The sequence below is a fragment of the Emys orbicularis genome, chromosome 8, assembly GCF_028017835.1.
Source record: "Emys orbicularis isolate rEmyOrb1 chromosome 8, rEmyOrb1.hap1, whole genome shotgun sequence".
NCBI lineage: Eukaryota > Metazoa > Chordata > Testudines > Emydidae > Emys > Emys orbicularis.
This window is the reverse complement of record NC_088690.1, coordinates 1,517,073-1,539,375: the sequence shown is the minus strand read 5'-3', so window position 1 is coordinate 1,539,375 and position 22,303 is coordinate 1,517,073. Positions and strand designations below refer to the sequence as shown.

At 44.2% G+C, this 22,303-nt stretch overlaps 1 protein-coding gene and 1 non-coding gene across 8 annotated transcripts in view; both read right to left on the bottom strand.

The window, feature by feature from the left end:
• The window catches only part of ST3GAL3 (ST3 beta-galactoside alpha-2,3-sialyltransferase 3), a 335,526-nt gene that overhangs the window by 294,570 nt on the left and 18,653 nt on the right, over nt 1–22,303 (bottom strand). The gene's annotated exons all lie outside the window — the stretch shown is intronic.
• LOC135883188 (U6 spliceosomal RNA) lies at nt 15,990–16,095 on the bottom strand. The gene has a single exon (XR_010561626.1). It is a non-coding gene; the product is annotated as a U6 spliceosomal RNA (small nuclear RNA).

The window sequence follows — 22,303 nt, the reverse complement described above, 5'->3', positions numbered from 1 at the left end:
CTATCAGTTGCAAGAGAATGCAAAAGATAACTAGGCAACTCTGGCATCACTCAAGTTCCAAAAGCCTGCTAACATGCAAAAAGGCTGCAGGACATATTAGACAGCCCAGTGAGAGATCTGGAAGAACCAGTGAGCATCTGGAACAATTCAGCCATACCCTGTCTACTTAAATGCTGGACATGAAACTGCACAACCACATAGCAAAGCCGGAGGACAGGACAGAAGCATGGAGGGTGACCCTTGAAAGAAAAACTTGTAACAGTCAATTATATAGCTCCACAGACCAACACAGAGACAGGACTACAAAAATCCACATTGCTCATTTCTCCATCAGTAGTGAGTGCACCCTATTAGCAGCTTGTAGCAACAGTGCCCTCTAATGTTGCAAGTGAGGCTAGTCAGACACTCAAAGGAAATTCACAAAGGTATCTATTTGGAAGCCATGGATATTTGGGTTTCCCCACAATCCATCTAGTCTCTCTCAAAGTCAAGGCACTCCACATTGGTCTCTCTCAGATCCACTAGCCTGTCTTAAGACGCAAAGCTATTTACTTCCCCAAGGTCTTGCTCTCCTTTCTATGTGCAGTGTCCCAGCTAAATCTTCATGAGGGCTGGAAAAGACACTCTCGAGGAGGTAAATCCTCAGATGCACATTATGCAAAAACCCAAGATTACCAACACTGAAAAAAGTTAGTAACAAAATATTCTCAATTTGTTATTTGTGCATTTGCCTGCATTCTGCTTCATTTTCCTGGATATTAAGTCAGAATCCGATCCTGCAACTGGATCCACACAAGTGAACTCTTTTGGCTGAATGGATTCAAGTACAGGATCAGGACCTTAGTCAGTTTCTTGTTCCGCTGCTGAAAAGACCTTTATAGCCATCAGGGGAACAGAAAAACTCATTTGTATTACATATATTTACAAACACACAAACATTTTAAAAGACTATTTAAAGGGACTTCATTTTTTTTTTATGAATATACACAATGCCTCAAAGTACTCATTAGAAAGTTGTGGGACTGCCACACTAGCTCTCTGGAAAAAGTTCAGAAATGCAAGATGATGGGACTTCAAGGTCCAACAAGATTCAATATTATGTGGAACTGTCACCCTGCCATGACCCTCTCCATGGCACACTGTATGGGACAAAGAAGATAGGATAGATGTACGGTAAATGAAGAGATTCAGCAGAGAGACAGAATGTGTGTAAACCGGCAATGCAGTGAATGTAAAGTTTCTCTACTTTTGAAAGTAGCTTGTCAGCTACCATGGATTGGCACTCAGGACAAATAAATATAGAACTTGATGTACTGTGGGTGCAGACCCACCTGCCCACCACATCTTAAGGCTTTTTAATTTCAAAGTACGGCCTGATTTTCAGAGGTGCTGAGCACCCACAGCTTTCATTTAAGTTCACTGAAGTTGTGGGTGCTCAACCACTGGGCGGGAGAGGGGGACCCAACCTATCCTCCCTCAGCTGAGAAAAAGCAGAAATGATCTTTGGGTACATGTTCACAAGGGAAAATATCTTCAACAAGGTCACTGCACTTCTTGGATTTGAGAGGAATGCACTATTAACAGCCTCTTGCTCGGGAAATAGCTTGCAAATATAATTTTACAGCAACTCTGGTGAAGAGTTGATCTCTGTCCAACATTCCCACTGCCTCCATACATGCACTCACAACCCAGACGTGCCCAACACTAACAGCCGGTGGCAATAATGGAATATGTTCAAATGCAATAAACGGTTCCCATGCCAATCCAGTTTTCCCATTGGCGCACAAATGAAAGTACCTAATAAGGATTAGTGAAATGTATCTCAAATGACACAATTGCCATCTGCATTCTCTCCCTCCCATCCACCATCCCTGCATGGTTCTGGCCATCTGATTGCATAGGAGGATGCAATAGCTCTCTTCTTCCAAACAGTTCCACTAGTTTGAGCTCCCTAGAGAATCATGGCTCAAAGGTTCAGGGTCTACCAGTCCTGCAAGACCCACTCTGCTCCTTTCTCCACATCATCTCTCTCCTCTATCTGGTAATGGAACTTCAAGATAACAGAGTCTTGGTTAATTTGGAGTCCCCTACATCCCGCAACATCTCAATTTAGTTTTACCTACAATGTCATCAGTGAAATTTTGAAATTTGCAGAAAAAAAGCTAGATTCCAGCAAGCACAGAGTATGGGGGTGATTTAAGAGGTAATGGAGGTAGTATGGTACTTCAGTCGCAGGGACGCACAAAGTCCTGCCCGATCCACTTGATACCTCAGTAGGCTATAAATCACAGCTGAATACCTAAATAAAGGAGTTCCGGGGAGGAGTGTCAATTCATGGTTAAGGCTCTTCTGTAAGTTACCAAACAAAATTTACTGCATGAAGAATTGCAAGACTCCTGCTGTCTAGGGAAGCTTGCCTTCTTCATGGCAACAGACAAATGCATACGACTAGAACAGATTATTCTGAGGAAAACGTTAGTGATATAAGAACAGAAGACCAGCCCCAAAGAACAACGGATTAGACCACTAGCCCCTTAGTCTAGAGATCAAAGTAAGACTGATTAGAGTAAAAGGACGGCCTTTACATCCAGCTGAATAACCAGAGCTATGACAGTGCCGAGACATCTAGGGGAATCCAGGGGACGGGAGAAGACAGGCCCATTGAAAGCCTTGTGACTAGTGAAAATACATAAAGATATGGTCTTTGGCATCATGCCACATTCAGTTTCTTTGAATACAACTGTCACAATTGGGTCCAGCCCACTCTCTGGATAGACACCAGCCTTTTGTTATGTAATTCAACTACTGAACCCCATTGCTTCTAAGTCCCCGAGCATGGGCAGTGCCTGATCATGATTTCTAGCTCTGGGTCTCTCATGAACACTCTCCCAGATGCAGATCCCATGTGTGGGACCCTGTAGTCCAGCCACCTAGCCCATGGAACCAGTGCCACTGCACTCCTGAACCTCCTGTTGCTTAGACTCATTCCCTCACAATTAGCCTGGGGAAGCTCTGGTTTGCTAAGTAACCCCATTAGGGACATGGCAGTAAAGCAAGAAACACAGGCTTAGCAAAGGAATTACTTACACACACACACACACACACACTCTTTTAAAGAAAGAGCACAAGAGTTAGGTTGACATAAGCTGCCTTATGTTGACCTATCTCTGTAGTATAGACCAGGTCTAACTCTGCAAGTGTCTACACTAAAATGTAGCTCCCACGATGTATCTCGCCCACTAAACCGACTTAATAGCTCCACCTCCACAAGAGGTCGATGTAGTTCGGTCGACGCAGCATCAGCATAGACACTGTGTTGCTTACATCGACTGTGGCTGCCTTTCAGAAGCCATCCCATACATGCCCCACACTGACAGTTCAATTGGTGCAAGCGCTCCTGGTGAGGCCGTGCACTGCTGACACAAGGAGTTTAGCGTGGACACGCACAAGCAATTTAATTACTGCAGTGGCTATACGTCGACGTAATTTAGGTCAACTTAATTTTGTAGTGTAGACTTGCCCTTGCAGATCTATGGAAAACAACTACCTCCTCAATGGGTGCGCACATGCACACGCACACCAGTGTCTTCACCACTGCTGAGAGTCCTTGGATTTGGTCACCATCCTTAGGGGAGGCAAGGTCCCTCCTGCCTGCACTCTCTCCAATGTGTTCTTCCGTTTCTGGTGATGAAATGGCAGACACAGCCATGCCAATGTAGGTTCCCAATGTAGACCAGCTGAGAGTCTTTGCATTTGGTATCAAGCTCTTCATAGAATCATAGACTATCAGGGTTGGAAGGGACCTCAGGAGGTCATCTAGTCCAACCCCCTGCTCAAAGCAGGACCAACACCAACTAACTCAAAGGGGAGGTGACATGCCCAATAGTCAGGAATAGAACCCAGGTCTCCTAATACCCAGTCCAGCATCTTACCTGCTAGACCAATGCTCAGAACCACAAATGCTACAGAACGAATGCTCAAAGCCACAAATAAGACTACACTGAAAAAGTAGGTTGAAAATATAACATGGTGTCCACAAAACAGCAAACCGAATGTAAATTGACACAGACATATTCTCCATTCTGCCATAATGACATCCTATGCCAGTCATTAACAGACTGTGTTGCAAGATTAGGGCACAAACTCATGTGAAGGAGGACTGACTGTCTCAATAAGCATGCAGTGTCATTGTAGCTGTGTCAGTCCCAGGATATTAGAGAGAGAAGGTGGGTGAGGTAATCTCTTTTATTGGACCAACTTCTGTTGTGAGAGACATGATTTTGAGCGTACAAAGAGCTCTTCCTCAGGTCTGGGAAACGAACTCAGATTGTCACTGCTAAATTCATTGCCGAAGTTGGTCCAGTAAAAGATATTACCTCACCCACCTTGGTTCAATACGTGGCACCTGATGGTTCATTAGCAGCAGCATTAAATTGAGCTTGTTTTAGCTCTTCCATCCAGCAAACAGACCCAAGGCATGTGCACAGATCGAACTTGTCTTATGCCCTGAAGCAGGAAAGTTTACATCCCTTCCAAGGCTCTTCATTTTTAAATTCGATGTTCTCGTTATCTACAGAAAAGTGTCCCCTCCTTTTTTAAAACTTGCTAAACTCTTGAACTCAATCATCTATTTTGGCAGAGAATTCCACAGGCTAATTGTGCATTCTATGAACTAGTATTTCCTCTTATCAGTTTTATATCTGTGGCCTTTTAGTTTCATCTAGTCTTTTTACAAAAGCTTCTGAAAAGTCTAAAATACATTCCCCAGTGCCCTTTATTATTTTAAAGTTTTCCAAAGAACCTTAAAAGTTTGAAGTATCTGTGCTGATTTATATTCATCAGATGTTCATCTAAGCACTTTGTAATAGACTTTCCTCCTCTCCCAGCCCCCTCCCCAACCCAGTCACCCTTGCTTCTCTTAAAAAATGGCTAGGAAGTTAGCAGTCATCCAGGGCAGGTGGTGTTTTTACAATGATACATTAACATAGTAGTTGGCACTATAGTTCGACGTCTTTAAAAAGAGCAGTTATCAATCGTTCACTGTCAAACAGGGAGGGTCCCACAAGGGTCAGTCCTGGGTCTGGTACTATTCAATATTTTAATTAATAACTTGGATTAGGGAGTGGATAGTATGCTATAAAGTTTACTGATGAGACCAAGATAGGAGGGATTGCAAGCTCTTTGGAGGACAGGATTAGAGTTAAAAATTACCTTGACAAAACTGAAGAATTGGTCTGAATTCAACAAGACAAGTACAAAGTACTACACTTATTAAGGCAACTTCAAATGTACAACTGCGCAATGGGGACTAACTGGCTAGGTGGTAGTACTGCTGAAAAGGATCTGGGGACCACACCCTGAATGAGAGTCAACAAAGAGATGCAACTGCGAAAAAAAGCTATCACCATTCTGGAGTATATTAACACGAGTGTTGTATGTAAGACAGAGGAGGTAACTGTCCCATTCTACTCAGCACCGGTGTGGCCTCTGCTGAAATAAAGTGTCCAGTTCTGGGTACCACACTTTAGGAAAGATGGAGACAAACTGGAGAGAGTCCCAAAGAGAGCAACAAAAGTGATAAAAGGTTTAGAAAATCTGATCTATGAGGAAAGGTTAAAAAACTGGGCATGTTACTCTTCAGAAAAGATGACTGAGAGGGGACCTGATAACAGTCTTCAAATATGGTATAAAGATGATAGTGATCAATTATTCTCCATGTTCACTGAAGGTAGGACAAGGAGTAATAGATCTAATCTGCAGCAAGGGAGATTTAGGTTAGATATTAGGGAAAGCTTTCTAATTCGAAGGATAGTTAAGCTCTGGAATAGGCTTCCAAGGGAAGTTGTTTTATACCCATCATTGGATGTTTTAAGAACAGGTTGGACAAACACCTGTCAGGGATGGTCTAGAATTACTTGGTCCTGCCTCAGCGCAGGGGGCTGGATTTCATGACTCTGAGATCCCTTTCAGCCCTACATTTCTATAATTCTATGATTCTTTGGTCTTTTGTTGCTTTCAGTACCATTGTATGAATTCTGCCTTGGTCTGGAGACACAGAGTAATTTAAATTTTCTCAGCCTGAGTGTTTCTGTTTGATTAAAAATGCTGCAGCTATTTTTGAGAATAAGGTTAGTGCAAATTGGTAGGTTAGCCAGTGTTAAATTTTTTCAGCCTATTTTTGAACAGGTCTAGCACTACTGTGATTTGCAACAGAAACCTGAAAATTGGCAGGGGAAGTCCTGAAGTCAGGGAGTTGATTTTTACTGTCCCCATGATCATATGCCCAGATTTGGCACAATTATAAACTGAAGAAATTCATCTTCTGTACATGCACAGTAGAAATTGCTAAACAACTTATCCTTAATTTTCTGAACATTTCAACTTCGCTGCACATGCTCTCTGATTCTGCAGAGCCTTTTTCATCATTTTGAAATAACCATGCAGCGCTATAGCTCCAGACAGGACATAGACCAAATTTGTTTCAGTGAAAGATGCCCTGGACCACCAGCTCAACTCTCACCTCTTCCACCGAGCGGTGTTAATAGCTCTAAACACTTCACAACCACCTCTGTTACTAAGGGGGTGTGTACATTACAGCAGAACAGCTACAGCGGTTTTCCATCGATATAGTTAATCCACCTCTCCAAGAGGCGGTAGCTAGATTGATGGAAGAATTCTAGCTGCATCTACAGGGGAGGTTAGGTCGACCTAACTACGTTGCACAGGTCACAACATTTTTCACAGCCCTAAGCAGTCAGTGGCATGCCCCAGGACGGGCTGTGCCTGCAAGATGATTCCATCCAGCCCTCGAACATGCAAACAAAGTGACATTCTCTGCATAGTGCGACCTTGCAAGTATGGTCCATGTGAGGTCACACTGAAGAGAAGACACTATTTTGCATGCCTGACTAAAAATATCATGGCACGCCTCTGAACGATGAAGCTAGGTTGGTCTAAATTTTAGGTGTAGACCAGGCCTAAGCAAGAACTCTCACCTCTACCCAAGGAAGCAGACAAACATCATCCTCACTCCATTTTACAGATGAAATAACAGATCACACACTTCACTTTTGACAGAGCAAGGAACAGAACCCAGGTTTCTAATTGTCTGGGTGTACTGAAAGATCCACCACTTCTCCCTCACTCAAGAGGAGCAAACAGAATTATGAAGCTAAATAGAGATGATTTTGGAGGGTTTAAGGTTTTTGTTATTGTCGTCTTTGCTGTGTACAGGGTATTGTGTTTGTAGGAATAACTGAGTTTATTTATTTCACGCTTTGTATAATTTAGAAAGTGTCAATGGCATCCAGAGCTTGGAATGGACTTTTTAATAGGATGTTGGGCAAGTCACTTAGACCGAAATATTTTCGGAGGTGGCCACTAGCTAGGCAGTCCTCATTTTCTAGGTTCCTAACGACAAACATGTAGGATATGATCTTCAAAAGTGCTGAGTGCACCAACCACTCCAATCAAAGTCAATGGGATCTGTGACTGCTCAGCAGCTTCGGAAAAAAAAATCAGATCCCAGACATCTCAAGTTGGGCACCTAATCATTAAGTCAACCAAAATTAGCAGATAAGTTTGCAAATTTTGGCCTTAAACCTTCTGTGCCAACAGTTCTCTCTGTAAACCAGAGTAAACCCGGGGATTACATTGGCAAAAATCTGGATATGAGCCAACAGTGTGCCCTTGTTGCCAAGAAGGCTAACGGCATATTGGGCTGCATTAGTAAGAGTATTGCCAGCAGATCGAGGGAAGTGATTATTCCCCTCTATTCGGCACTGGTGAGGCCACATCTGGAGTATTGCATCCAGTTTTGGGCCCCCCAATATAGAAAGGATGTGGACAAATTGGAGCAAGTCCAGCGGAGGGCAGTAAAAATGATTAGGGGGCTGGGGCACATCACTTATGAGGAGAGGCTGAGGGAACTGGGGTTATTTAGTCTGCAGAAGAGAAGAGTGAGGGGGGATTTGATAGCAGCCTTCAACTACCTGAGGGGGGGGTTCCAAAGAGGATGGAGCTCAGCTGTTCTCAGTGGTGGCAGATGACAGAACAAGAAGCAATGGTCTCGGGTTGCAGTGGGGGAGGTCTAGGTTGGATATTAGGAAACACTATTTCACTAGGAGGGTGGTGAAGCACTGGAATGGGTTCCCTAGGGAGGTGGTGGAATCGCCATCCTTAAGAGATTTTTAGGGCCCGGCTTGACAAAGCCCTGGCTGGGATGATTTAGTTGGGGATTGGTCCTGCTTTGAGCAGGGGGTTGGACTAGGTGACCTCCGAAGGTCTCTTCCAACCCTAATCTTCTATGATTCTATGATATTTTCCAACCTCACTAGGATGTTATGAAGAAATTTCATTAATGTTTCTGGGACTGTCAAATACTAGAGTAATGAATGCAATTAAAAAGCCTAGGAGGAAATAAAAAAAATTCCTAATTCAATGCGAGCTTTGTATGCTGTGCAGTAAATGAGGCAGGGGGACACGTACTGAATTATGAAGATATAGCAAAATATTGAACAGCTGCCGCATTCACTAAACCCCATCTATCCCATGCACTGATCGAGACCAGGATCCTGTAGAATGTAAACATTGTATAGGCTTTGTACTGGTCCTCCACACACCGGTAAATTCAACCCTCTGCAAGGAGACCAACCTTGTCACAAGTCACTGACATGAATTCCTCAGATATCATATTTAAGGCTACGATTTTGTCATGGAGGTCACGGAAGTCACAGAATCCATAACTTCCAAAGACCTCTGTGACTTCAGCCCCGGCAGCTAGGAGGTGCAGGGTCCCACTGCCTCCCGCAGCAGCAGTGAGCTGTGAGGTACCCCCACCGCCTAAGGCAGCAGGCCCCCAAGCTCCAAACCGTCATGGGCAGCGGGGATACCCCGCCACTCCCCGGAGGCTGCGGCAGGGCAGGGAGAACCCCCGCAGCTCTGAGCCCCCATGGGTTGTGGGGGTCCTGGAGCTCCCTGCCACCCCGCAGCTGCCCAGAACCCTTCCCATTTTATCATCGATATTTTTAGTAAAAGTCAAGGACAGGTCACGGTTTTTGTGAATTTTTCTTTATTGCCTGACTGTGACTTTTACTAAAAATATCCATGACAAAATCTTAGCGTTAATCATACTAAATCAGGGGTTGGCAACCTTTCAGAAGTGCTGGGCCGAGTTTTCATTTATTCACTCTAATTTAAGGTTTCGCGTGCCAGTAATACATTTTAACATTTTTAGAAGGTTTCTTTCTATAAGTCTATAATATATAACTAAACTATTGTTGTATGTAAAGTAAATAAGGTTTTTAAAATGTTTAAGAAGCTTCATTTAAAATTAAATTAAAATGCAGAGCCCCCCGGACCGATGACCAGGACCCGGGCAGTGTGAGTGCCACTGAAAATCAGCTCACGTGCTGCCTTCAGCACGTGTGCCATAGGTTGCCTACCCCTGTACTAAATGAATCATTGAGGAAAAGTAACATGATAAAATGTGGTTCTCTTAGGAATGACAGGAAATGATCTGCCGAGAACATAAATAACGTTAGTAGCATTTTGGCAAAAATATGTATATTTTAAATTTACCCAGATATGCTTGTTAAGGATTCATAGCTTCGGAACGGCAATGAAAGAGATGTATGCTATGCTCTTTTATATATAAAATGGCAGAGATTTGATCAATATGCAACAGAAAGTGTCTAACAATCACATTTAATGTTGCATTGCCACTGGATGAATAAAAGAATAACGATACTAAAGTAGGATCAAGCACAGGAGCAGAAAAAAAGATCTATTGCCCTCAAGTGGTACGTTGCAATCATAGCAAACACTTCACTAAGCCACTTTGTATTACTACTTTTCAAACTCCAGAATCTAAGTAGGATTTTTTCCAGACCTATAGGCCCAGCAGTCTTATACTGGCTTCATAAACATAAAAATCTCTGAACAAAAAAATAGCCAGACAGAGGACAAAGTCACTAAGCCAAAGAGGGAAAATAAAAGTCCTCAAACAGAAATGCAAGTAGTGTTATATGTGTTTTACAAAACACGTGTCATTTTCAAAATCATTGTTTATATAAAGATAAGAGACTGAAACAGGAAGGAAAGAAAACAGCTCAGTACTGAAAGTAGTAATACTTCTCAGGGATATCATAAAAGGCAGAATCTAGAGTTCCTAAGGAGGTACATGGCTGTCAGCACATATCACAAAACTGCTAACACTTTTCTCACAAATATAAACAGCTCTTCGCATCCCACTCCCAGTGTAGCCATCGATTTCACATCACAAACAACAAAGTTGACAGCTGAGCAAAGATTCATATTGTTTTTGTCTAGCTCTGTTAGCCAAGCTACTGAAAGATTTAACATTAAATGCAAGCCTCAAACTGTCCCAGGTTCCACTCAGTTCCATCACATACTTGAACAAATTTCAAACATTTTTTCTAATGAATCTTTTAAGAAAACTTTAACAGAGATTAGTTAAGCCCCTTGGGGGGAACAAAGGGTGAAGAAAGGTAGCTATGGGGGAAACTCCCTCCTTGAAAAGGTACAAGAACAACTAAAGTGGTACTACATAAAAGAACGAACTATACTTGAAAACACTATACAAAAGAACAGTAATTAATCCATCAGAGGCTGGACTTTTTAGCCTTCTAGACAGGTTTCAAACTCATAGTCAGTCAATGAAAGTGGCTCTTAAAGTTATTGAAACTGAAATTTCTATCAATGTCAGGTTCCTTATTACCAGCTATATTCACTGCAAGCATTGATATCTGACTGGTGCATTATCTCCTCAGGTAGCCTGGATTTATGCAAGCTTACTACCATTGCTTCTTGTTGTTCCTCTCATAGAATATGTGTTGGTAAGCCATCATCCCCACTCAGAGCTGTGATGCAACTCTCATAAGCAATGCTTTTTGTTAAGTGCTAACAGGAAATTTTTGCCTCCATAGGGCTGTATGAGAAGACAAGAGGAGTGGCAAATAAATACAAATAGCAGCAGCTTAGGTTTCTCTAGCACCTTCCATCCAAAGATTTCAAAGCATTCCTTTGAAGCAATGCCATGTGATATGTGTGGCATATACTGTAGAGGAGTTTAGTTAATCAAGGAGCAAGACAATATTTTTTCTATTTTTTAAAACAAGGATGTTGCACAAAACTATTTTGAAAAATTAGGAGTTAAGCACTCAAGTTAGGAAACATCAACTTACCTCTGCCTCTTTCTGTGTATGTTTTAATATAGAGTCTTTAATTGCATGAAAACATACTATTTCTCAAATACAACAACACATATAGTATATATTTGTTACTCCTGGGGGAATTCTGCACCACTGCATGGGCACAGAATTCATGTCCCCCACAGATTTCTTTGCTTCCCCACAGGAAAATGACTTTCTGACAGGGAAGCTGCAAGTGCAGTTACGCACCACTCCCTAGCTGCGCAGGTACATTGTTTCAGGCACCCAGAGCAGCTGGCAGAGAGATAAATCACTTGCAGGGCTGGGGACACCCCAGCCAGTGGCTCCTACCCTGAGCCAGGATCAGCTGCTAGTCCCGGCTGGGCTGGAGGCAGGGGAGGACAAGACTTCCTCTTCCCCCGCAAGGAGTGGCTGGGGCTGTGTCAGACCCACCCCCAGAAACCTCCCCCAGCTGCAGGAAGCTCAGCATCCTCCCCAGCTTCCTGCCCCCATCACTCCTCAGCTGCGGGGGGAGGGGTGACTGTGCGGGGAGCTCCTCCCCCATCCACCCAACCCCCATGCATCTGGACCTCCCATACACAGACACCCCCCCCAAGCCTCACCCCATACAGCCAGAACCCCCCTAGCCCTCCATTCCCGAACCACACTGAACCTCAACCTCTGCATCTGGAGTCCCCCTGCACCCAAACCTCCAGTCTCCAGACCTGCACCCAGACCACCCCCACTGAGCTCCCTGCACTCAAACCCCCACCCTGACAAGCCCCACCCCTGCACCTTCCTAAGCCCCCACATCCAGACCCCCACGCTACTGACCCCCCAACTAGCTGCACCCAGACCCCCAACCCACCAAGCCCCACTCCCCCAGCACCCAGACCCCTCCACTGAGCCCCAACTACTTTCACCTGGAAACCCCTACAGAGTCCCATTGCCCCTGCATCTGGAACCCCCCCACCCCAACAAGCCTCTGTGCATCCAGATCCCCCCATACCTCGACCCACCACTGAGCTGTCTGCACCCAGACTGTCACACACAGAATCCTCTCACCCCACACCTGGATCCCCCCACATTGAGCCCCTCCAAACTTGGATCCTGCCTGCCCCACACTTGGTGCACCGGGCACAGAGGGGCAGGGTCCCAGGGTGTTTCTGGGATAGGCCCAGACCTTGTGCTGTCTCAGGGTCAGATGCAGCCTCACCACTGAGTCCGTGTCCCGGGGTAGGGTGTGGGGAGGCTGCAGGCTGATCTCCCACCTTCGTATAACCAGTGCTCCCCACTGCCATGCTGGAGCCTCAGCATTTATTTATTGACAAATAAAACTTGCAGAATTTTAAAATATTGTGCGCAGAAATTTTAATTTTTTGGCGCAGAATGCCCTCAGGAGTAATTTGTCACATAACTTTGTACGGATCACCTCATGCATAAATGACATTTGTCTGACGCACATGGTAACAGATTGTAGAAGCTTGTGCTTAAAGTTCTATAAAAAGTTTATTATATTGTATTAGCAAAATGTGATCCTGTGATTAGAGACTACCTTTAATGCATGTACACACAGCAGACAGAGCTAAAGCAGTATATGCATATTAACAAGCATCCAAAAGTTGGGAAATGTTCATCTATTTAACATGCTGTATTGTATATTGTCCATTTAAAAATAACAAGTCAGTTAGCATAGCAATGATGATCTTAACAGTCTCGGTATCTGACTAGTGTTTAAATAGGTGATCTTAATGTTCTATTAACTTAGGTTTTTATATTTAATAGTCTGTTGTAAATCTACAAAAAACATCAAACTAGAATATGTGGAGGATAACAAAAACGTAATAATAAATCATATTTGCAAGTGGTACTGGCCCTTTTAATATCCCAAATAAGACTTCACTTATCAGTAATGGATCATATACCAGTGCTAGACATACAAACAATCTATTGCTGTTTTCATTGCTTTTGGTCCACTTGGGATGTCAAGTGTTGAGATTGCGTGGGAAGAACCTTACAAGGCAGAAGGGTCATGACAACTAAATTCATAGTAATTAGTCTTGTAATTGTAGCCGAAGCACTAGCAACAGCTATAGTTAAGGTTGCACGAGTATTTCCATTATAACCTCATTTTCACTCATCTTTCACGTGATAATTCTATAGGCTTAGTCTGTGCCTGAAAGTGATTTTTTAAAAAGGTTTTAATAAACACAGTTCAATGTTTCTGAGGACAGAAGATGAAAATACACTTTCCCATTATAAAAAAAAAAAAAATCTTGCAATTTTTTTTAAAAAGCTCTACTGCCAAAACAGCTGGAAACTACAAAGGTTAAAAAATCCCAATTTCCAAACACAGTACTTGGGGTATTTTTTTATATTGTTTTTTAAGCAACCTTTACCAAAGTTCTTACTCCTTGTCTAATAGCTGTGGTATTCTACATCATACCACCATCAGCCATTTAGATTGTTACCAACTTTTAGAACACTGTGTAGACAGTATTTTGAAATATTGCTATCCTGCATTTGCAACAAAGGTTAGTAGAAGACCTCTGCCCCCAGAAAGCAATTTGGATACACTGTTGGTTCTCTGAAGTATGCAGATGCAGAGTTATTGATTATTGGGAATACAGCATGATCTGGCCAGCAGGTCACTAGATCTAGGAGGACTGTGTGACCTTGGGCAAGTCACTTCATCTCCCTATCGCTCCGCTTCCCCTCCCTCCCACCCTTTGTCTTGTCTGTTTAGACTACAAACTCTCAGAGCAGGGGCTGTTTCTCAATACGTTAGCACAGTGCCTACCATTATGGGCCCACAAACTTGACTGGGGTCTCTAGTCACTCCTATAATAATATTGATACAGAACTATGAGATGCTTTTAAACGTAAATTCATTTCTGGTGTAGGGTATAAACAGCTTCTGAAAGCAGTTTCACAAGGTTAAATAGATATTTAATAGGAAATGTCCCTTTAAAGTTAGTCTTAGTATGCAGCAAGTCATTGGTTAAATATTTTCTAAGGCCTGGTCCACACTAACCCCCCACTTCAGACTAAGGTACGCAAATTCAGCTACGTTAATAACGTAGCTGAATTCGAAGTACCTTAGTCCGAACTTACCGCGGGTCCAGACGCGGCAGGCAGGCTCCCCCGTCGATGCCGCGTACTCCTCTCGCCGAGCTGGAGTACCGGCGTCGACGGCGAGCACTTCCGGGATCGATCCGGGATCAATTTATCGTGTCTAGACAAGATGCGATAAATCGATCCCAGAAGATCGATTGCCTGCCGCCGAACCAGGAAGTAAGTGTAGACGTACCCCAAGAAACCCCTCTAGAGCTTTACTGGTTTTAGTGTTAGCACATTTTCACTTTGTGCGTGTTTATTAAAGGAACCCATCACACTGTATCCCACTCACTACAGTTGGAAAATAGCTCTCTTAAGCTTTTCTGCTGTTATCTGAATTGCCTCTCCTTAGCTCCATAGTTAAGATTGTGATGAGCTTTCCTTTCAGCAGCTGATTTTTCAAAGTGCTCTAAAATCCGTAAGAATATTCAGATTGTCTTGAAAAGTGATGTGATCAGTGGAGTCTGGGGTAGTATTAGTGGTGCATATTTGGGTCACTGGATCAAGCGATTTCTGAGACATGGCACCTATGAGAAAAGGAAAGTAAAATGTTCCTGTTCTCAGAACATTCATGTGTGGCCAAATTATTCACAGAGTTTAAAGCCAGAAGGGACAATGAGATTATCTAATCTGACTTCCTACACAACACAGGCCTTTAAATTTCACATACAACAGGAACTGGTTTAGAGGTCAGATTGCAAATTTGAGATCATTTTGAAAGGAGATTCTGAGATAGGGCACAAGCCCGTGCACCAAAAAAGCTACTTTTAATATTATCCAATTCATATAACTTTTTTGGTGCAGAGGCAGAAAAAATAAATAAAAGACTTACCATGAGCTCCCCAGCTACTCAACAGTACAAAGGACTGGTTGAGAAATATTACAAAAGTTATTACACTATAAAAGCTTTAGTACCACTGCTTACAATTTGCATTCTCATGACCTATTGTTCTTCAGGAACTCCTTTGTGAGAGACACACTGAGCTCACATTCCTGTGGTAACTGAGGGCTAGTCTATACCTGAAACACTACAGCGGCACAGCTGCAGTGCCCCAGCTGTGCAGCTTTTGTGCTTCAGTATAGCCACTCAATACAGAGATCGGAGGGGTTCTCCCATCACTGTAGTTAATCCACCACCCCAACAGGCGGTAGCTAGATCGGCAGAAGGAAGAAGTCTTCCATCACCCTAGCACTGTCTACACCGCGGGTTAGGTCAGCATAGCTACATCTTTGAGGGATGTGGATTTTTCACACTCCTAAAAGACATAGCTATGCCAATATAAGTTTTCAGTGTACACCAGCCCTTAGAGGAAAAAGCACTGCTCCTTTAACTCAAAGATCATGACTCAAAGCATTTCCTGTGCCCATTAGTGCTTTCAATCTGCTTCTGCTTGGTGCTCGGATCCATCATGGGGCTTCTTCTGAAAGTGTAAGTAGTGTCTGTAATTTTGAAGTATTTCAGCACCCCACAAATGTATCTCCACTGTCATCTATGTAAGTTCCACCCAGGACAGTCTGATGGGTAGTACTGCATACAGGATATGACGACTGCTATGGTGATGTGAGGCTAGGCTGCTATAGGATGGACCTAGCTGTCACAAAGAAAAGGAAAAGAGAGATATTGGCACAAGACTCCCACCAGGATGAATCTCTTCTCTGCAGAGCAGCATTAAGCACAATGATGACTTTTGCAACTAGAAACAGGCATGGAAACGCGTCACAAATTTGCCGCTCATCCTTGTGCAGGGGCCATGCTAATCTACTCTGTATCATTCCAATTTCAGTACATGTGCTGCAGAAGGAAGACCAGGCATTCTGGTCTGTATATGTACCAGACACACAATGGCAAGAGCAGGGAGGGGGATAAGAACACCACGGTGACGGGTTGGACCCCCGTGTCCGGGATGCCACCTGATGTACTGGTGTTTCACTGACACTCTCCTGCTCCACCAGCCTGGCTTCCCTCTCCCTGTTTTGCTGAATTAGGCTCTCCAGCCTCTCGGCTCGCACGCGCACACACACACACACACACACACGTAGGGACACGCCCAGCAGCAGACAGACTGAAGTCAGCTCTGAGAGAGAGAGGACTCACCCAGCACTCATGTGTACGCCCCTTTTGGGAAATAAACCCAAAATAATACTGTCTTGCGCTATAGAGAAATCTGTACAACATAAACTCATAAATTCGCCCCCTCCCTCAATGTGAAGAGCGATATGCATGACTTCTTGCCCCCCCCCCGAGTTAGAAATTACACAAACTGGGTTTAATAATAAACAAAAACAGATTTTATTAACTATAAAAGGCAGATTTTAAGTGGTTAAAGAGAAGTAATCTGCTTTGTTCTGTTTGCTAAGCAAATAAAACAAAACACGCAAACTAAGCTTGATTCACTAAAGAAATTGGCTACGAATAGTAATTTCTCAGCCTAAATATTGTCACAGGCAGATTACAGGGAGTCTTGAAAGGCAACTGCACTGGCCTGCAACTTGAGACTTTATATTATTACTCACAAGCCAGGCGCCCTTACAGCTTGGGATCAACTTTTCTCCCCCCAGTTCAGTTCTTGCTTCCAGGTGTTTTTCAGTGTTTCTTTGGGTGGGGAGGCAGAGAAGAACCACGATGATTTCACTCCCCTGTCTTATATAGCTCTTGTGTATGGCGGGAACCATTCCGGGGGTAGGAGGCAGTACCACATGACTCAGACCCATGTCTCTGCAGGACTGTGGCAGCCATTACTTGTAGGCTGCCTGGAGCATCCAGAGGACAACTATGCCCTTTCACAGTCCATTGTCTCTGCTGATGGGCCATCAGCCCTGTCTGGCTTTTCACTGTTGTACCTGAAGGGCTAGTTGTGGATGACACCCGAAGTAGCACATTTGAAATACAGATATATGGTCAATATTTCTAACTTCAGATACAGAAATGATACAAGCATACAAATTGGATAATTACATTCGGTAAATCATAACCTTTCCAATGATATCTCACGAGCCATCTTGCATAAAGTATATCTCAGTTATGTCTCATCCAGATCATAAGCATTATTTTCATAAAGAATATGGAGCGTAACATCACAATCACTTGAGATGAATGGAACAGTTCACACCTCTCAGAGCTGTATTCATCTAAAAGGGTGTTCTCATTCTGTTGAAAATTCACCCACTTCACCCTTCAACACAGGAGGCTTGCAGGAAAGTCCCTTCCCCCTATAAATGGAATAGACACTTTGGAGAGCCCATTGCTACTTCAAGCTAGCGAGTAGCAACGACGTACACACAGGAAGCCCCTCAATCACACCCTCACTATCACCAGTTCCTCAAAAAGACAAGGGAAATTCACTGCCAAAAAACAGTGTTAATACAGAGTTAATGAAGCCTATCACTGCCTTGCGCCTTGCAGAATATGAGGCTGGTTAAACTTGAAAGCTCTGAAAACCAGGCAATAGAGAGTTACGGTACTCTCCTATTCTGCCCTCTCCAAGCAATGCCCCAACCCATCAGTCAGAGATCACACGACTGTGCTATTCCCAAACATGTAGAAGACAGTGGGGAAAATGCACAAGAGTGGGGAATGAGGGGCTAAGAAAAAAACGGTTACTCGCCTTCTCATAACGGTTGTTCTTCGAGATGTGTTGTTCATGTCCATTCCAACCAGGTGTGTGTCTGTCGCGTGCACACCAGCCGGAAGATTTTTCCCTTGGCAGTGTCCGTAGGGTCGGCCTGGGCGCACCCTGGAGTCGCGCCTTCATGGCACACAATATAGGGCCCTGCCGACCCTCCACCCCCTCAGTTCCTTCTTGCCGGCTACTCCGACAGAGGGGTAGGAGGGTGGGTATTGGAATGGACATGAACAACAGTTTCCTGGGTTGTTCTATTTCCCTTTTTATAGATGGGCACTATATTTGCCCTTTTCCAGTCTTCTGGAATCTCTCCCGTCTCCCATGAGCCTCTAGCTATTATCTTTGGAAAATCATGAGAGACGGGAGAGATTCCAGAAGACTGGAAAAGGGCAAATATAGTGCCCATCTACAAAAAGGGAAATAAAAACAACCCAGGAAACTACAGACCAGTTAGTTTAGCTTCTTGCATGGTGTCAAGTATCAGGGGGTAGCCGTGTTAGTCTGTATCTACAAAAACAACAAGGAGTCTGGTGGCACCTTAAAGACTAACAGATTTATTTGGGCATAAGCTTTCGTGGGTAAAAACCTCACTTCAAGAAGTGAGGTTTTTACCCACGAAAGCTTATGCCCAAATAAATCTGTTAGTCTTTAAGGTGCCACCAGACTCCTTGTTGTTTTAGTTTAACTTCTGTGCCAGGGAAGATAATGGAGCAAGTAATTAAGGAAATCATCTGCAAACACTTGGAAGGTGGTAAGGAGATAGGGAATAGCCAGCATGGATTTGTAAAGAACAAATCGTGTCAAACCAGTCTGATAGCTTTCTTTGATAGGATAACGAGCCTTGTGGATAAGGGAGAAGCTGTGGATGTGGTATACCTAGACTTTAGTAAGGCATTTGATACGGTCTCGCATGATATTCTTATCAATAAACTAGGCAAATACAATTTAGATGGGGCTACTATAAGGTGGGTGCTAACTGGCTGGATAACCGTACTCAGAGAGTTGTTATTAATGGTTCCCAATCCTGCTGGAAAGGCATAACAAGTGGGGTTCCGCAGGGGTCTGTTTTGGGACCGGCTCTGTTCAATATCTTCATTAACGACTTAGATATTGGCATAGAAAGTACACTTACTATGTTTGCGGATGATACCAAACTGGGAGGGATTGCAACTGCTTTGGAGGACAGGGTCATAATTCAAAATGATCTGGACAAATTGGAGAAATGGTCTGAGGTAAACAGGATGAAGTTTAATAAAGACAAATGCAAAGTGCTCCACTTAGGAAGAAAAAATCAGTTTCACACATACAGAATGGGAAGAGACTGTCTAGGAAGGAGTACGGCAGAAAGGGATCTAGGGGTTATAGTGGACCACAAGCTAAATATGAGTCAACTGTGTGAAGCTGTTGCAAAAAAAGCAAACGTGATTCTGGGATGCATTAACAGGTGTGTTGTGAGCAAGACATGAGAAGTCATTCTTCCGCTCTACTCTGCGCTGGTTAGGCCTCAACTGGAGTATTGTGTCCAGTTCTGGGCACCGCATTTCAAGAAAGATGTGGAGAAATTGGAGAGGGTCCAGAGAAGAGCAACAAGAATGATTAAAGGTCTTGAGAACATGATCTATGAAGGAAGGTTGAAAGAATTGGGTTTGTTTAGTTTGGAAAAGAGAAGACTGAGAGGGGACATGATAGCAGTTTTCAGGTATCTAAAAGGGTGTCATAAGGAGGAGGGAGAAAACTTGTTCACCTTAGCCTCTAAGGATAGAACAAGAAGCAATGGGCTTAAACTGCAGCAAGGGAGGTTTAGGTTGGACATTAGGAAAAAGTTCCTAACTGTCAGGGTGGTTAAACACTGGAATAAACTGCCTAGGGAGGTTGTGGAATCTCCATCTCTGGAGATATTTAAGAGTAGGTTAGATAAATGTCTATCAGGGATGGTCTAGACAGTATTTGGTCCTGCCATGAGGGCAGGGGACCGGACTCGATGACCTCTCGAGGTCCCTTCCAGTCCTAGAATCTATGAAAAAACACATCTCGAAGAACAACAGTTACAAGAAGGTGAGTAACCTTCTTCTTCGAGTGCTTGTTCATGACCATTCCAACCAGGTGACTCACAAGCCAAAGTTCAGGAGGTGGGGTCGGAGTCATCCACTGATTGGAGCACGGCTCGACAAAGGCCGCATTGTCTCTGGCCTGTTGTGTGATCGCATAGTGTCTCGTAAATGTGTGTCTCGAGGACCATGTTGCCGCTCTGCAGATTTCCTGGGTGGGGACCTGCGCCAGGAATGCACTGAGGAGGCCTGAGCCCCGGTGGAGTGAGCAGCAGAGCCGGCACCTTTGCCAGGCCGTAACACTCCCGAATGCATGATGTGATCCACGACGAGATGAGTTGGGATGAGACGGGGATGCACTTCATCCTGTCCGCCACCACTACGAATAACTGGACGGACTTTTGAAACGACTTAGTTCTCTCTATATAGAAGGCCAGCGCTCTGCGGACATCCAATGAATGAAGCCTTCGCTCCCTGTCGCAGGAATGTGGCTTAGGATAAAACACTGGGAGGAAGATGTCCTGGTTCATGTGAAACTGGGAGACAACCTTAGGGAGAAAACCCGGGTGAGGTTTGAACTGAACCTTGTCCTTATGAAATACTTTGTAAGGGGGCTCAGATGTAAGGGCCCTGAGCTCCGACACTGTCCTAGCTGAGGTTATCGCCAACAGGAACGCCACCTTGTAAGAGAGAGAAAGCAGGGAGCACATTGCCAGTGGCTCAAATGGAGGGCCCGTAAGTCTGGAAAGGACCAGGTTAAGGTCCCAGGCCAGGACAGTGAAGGGTTAAAATCCATGTGCATGTTATATAACAACCTGGTATATGGATTGTGCCAGCTCTTTCTCGGACCCAAAGTCCAGAGTTTGGTCTGGAGACCAGAGGCCTAGCTAATAGTGATCAGCTAAGAGAAAGCTGGGGTAAACAAGATGACATTGCCTTTGCTAAGATCTGCTTGGTCAGTAGAAATGCCAGATGTTGAAGCAATAACTGAATAATTATGTTTCATCCAATGTTTCAAATTGAACAAAGGATCCCTGTTCCTATTGTGTTTCTCCTGAAGGAAAAGCAGTCTTCCCACAGATCCAACCTTGAGTTTATGAAAATTGGCACATGTCAGTATAATGATATGGCATCCTTCCACCTCCCTTCCCAGGGACCAATGCCCTGCCTTAAGGCATAAAGGAGACAATCTGTATTACCATATCCTTTCACTGTTTCTTTGCTTTAACCCCTAGGAATGTACCTGTTGGACAATCAAAGGAGTTGCTCCATTCCTATGGACCCCAAATCAAAATTCAACATATGTATTTTATACTAATAACATTTTATCAAAGTATTAATTAAATGTTAACTTGCTAATTTGAGACCATGGGCGGAGACATTATGTAACCTTTTAACCATTGGCTAATGTGCTATCTTGTCTTGCTGCAAAACCTATCCTGGGGTGTGGAACTGCCTACCCCGTCACTTTCCCCCGCCCATGGAAAATCTATATATTTCATTGTAATCAATTGACTGACAGTGTCTCTGAGCCTAATAAGCCAGGTGACACTCCGCCAGCGCTGTGTGTAATAAACCCCTATGCTTTGACCTCTACACGGTGTGGATTTATGTCCTTCAACAGGCTGATGCATTTGCGGGTAGAGTCTGTCGAGGCCTTTGAGAAAACGGCTGACCATAGGGTTCGCGAAGACCAAGAAGCCGTCTGCGCTTGGATGGAAGGTGGAGATGGCGGCCAAGTGGACCCTTATTGACAACATGGACAGAGCCTGTTGTTTAAGATGGAGGAGGTAGTGCAGGATAAATGGGATCGGGGCGAGCGTCGGCGACTGATGGTGCTGCTCCAACCAGAGAGAGAACCTCTTCCACTTGGCAGGGTACATTGCCCTTGTAGAGGGCTTCCTACTGCCAAGGAGAACTTGTCTGACTTGGTCAGAACAGGACAGTTCCATAGCTTTCAGCCATGGAGCATCCAAGCTGTGAAGCGGAGCAACTCTAAGTTCGGGTGCCAGAGACGGCCGTGATCCTGCGTGATCAGGTCCGGGACCAGCGGTAAGGTGAGCAGGGTTGCCACGAACATTTCCAGGAGCGACATGAACCAGTGGTGGCGCGGCCAGGCCGGAGCTATCAATATGACCCAAGCCCAGTCCCCGTGGACCTTGAGAAGCACCTTGTGGACCAGCAGTACTAGTGGGAATGTGTAAAGCAGATGGTCCCCCCACGGAAGAAGAAAGGCATCCAGGATGGAACCCGGGCTGTGATTCATGAAGGAGCAAAATAGTTGACACTTCCTGTTGCTGCACATGGCGAACAGGTCTATCTGGGGAAAGCCCCAGAGAAGGAA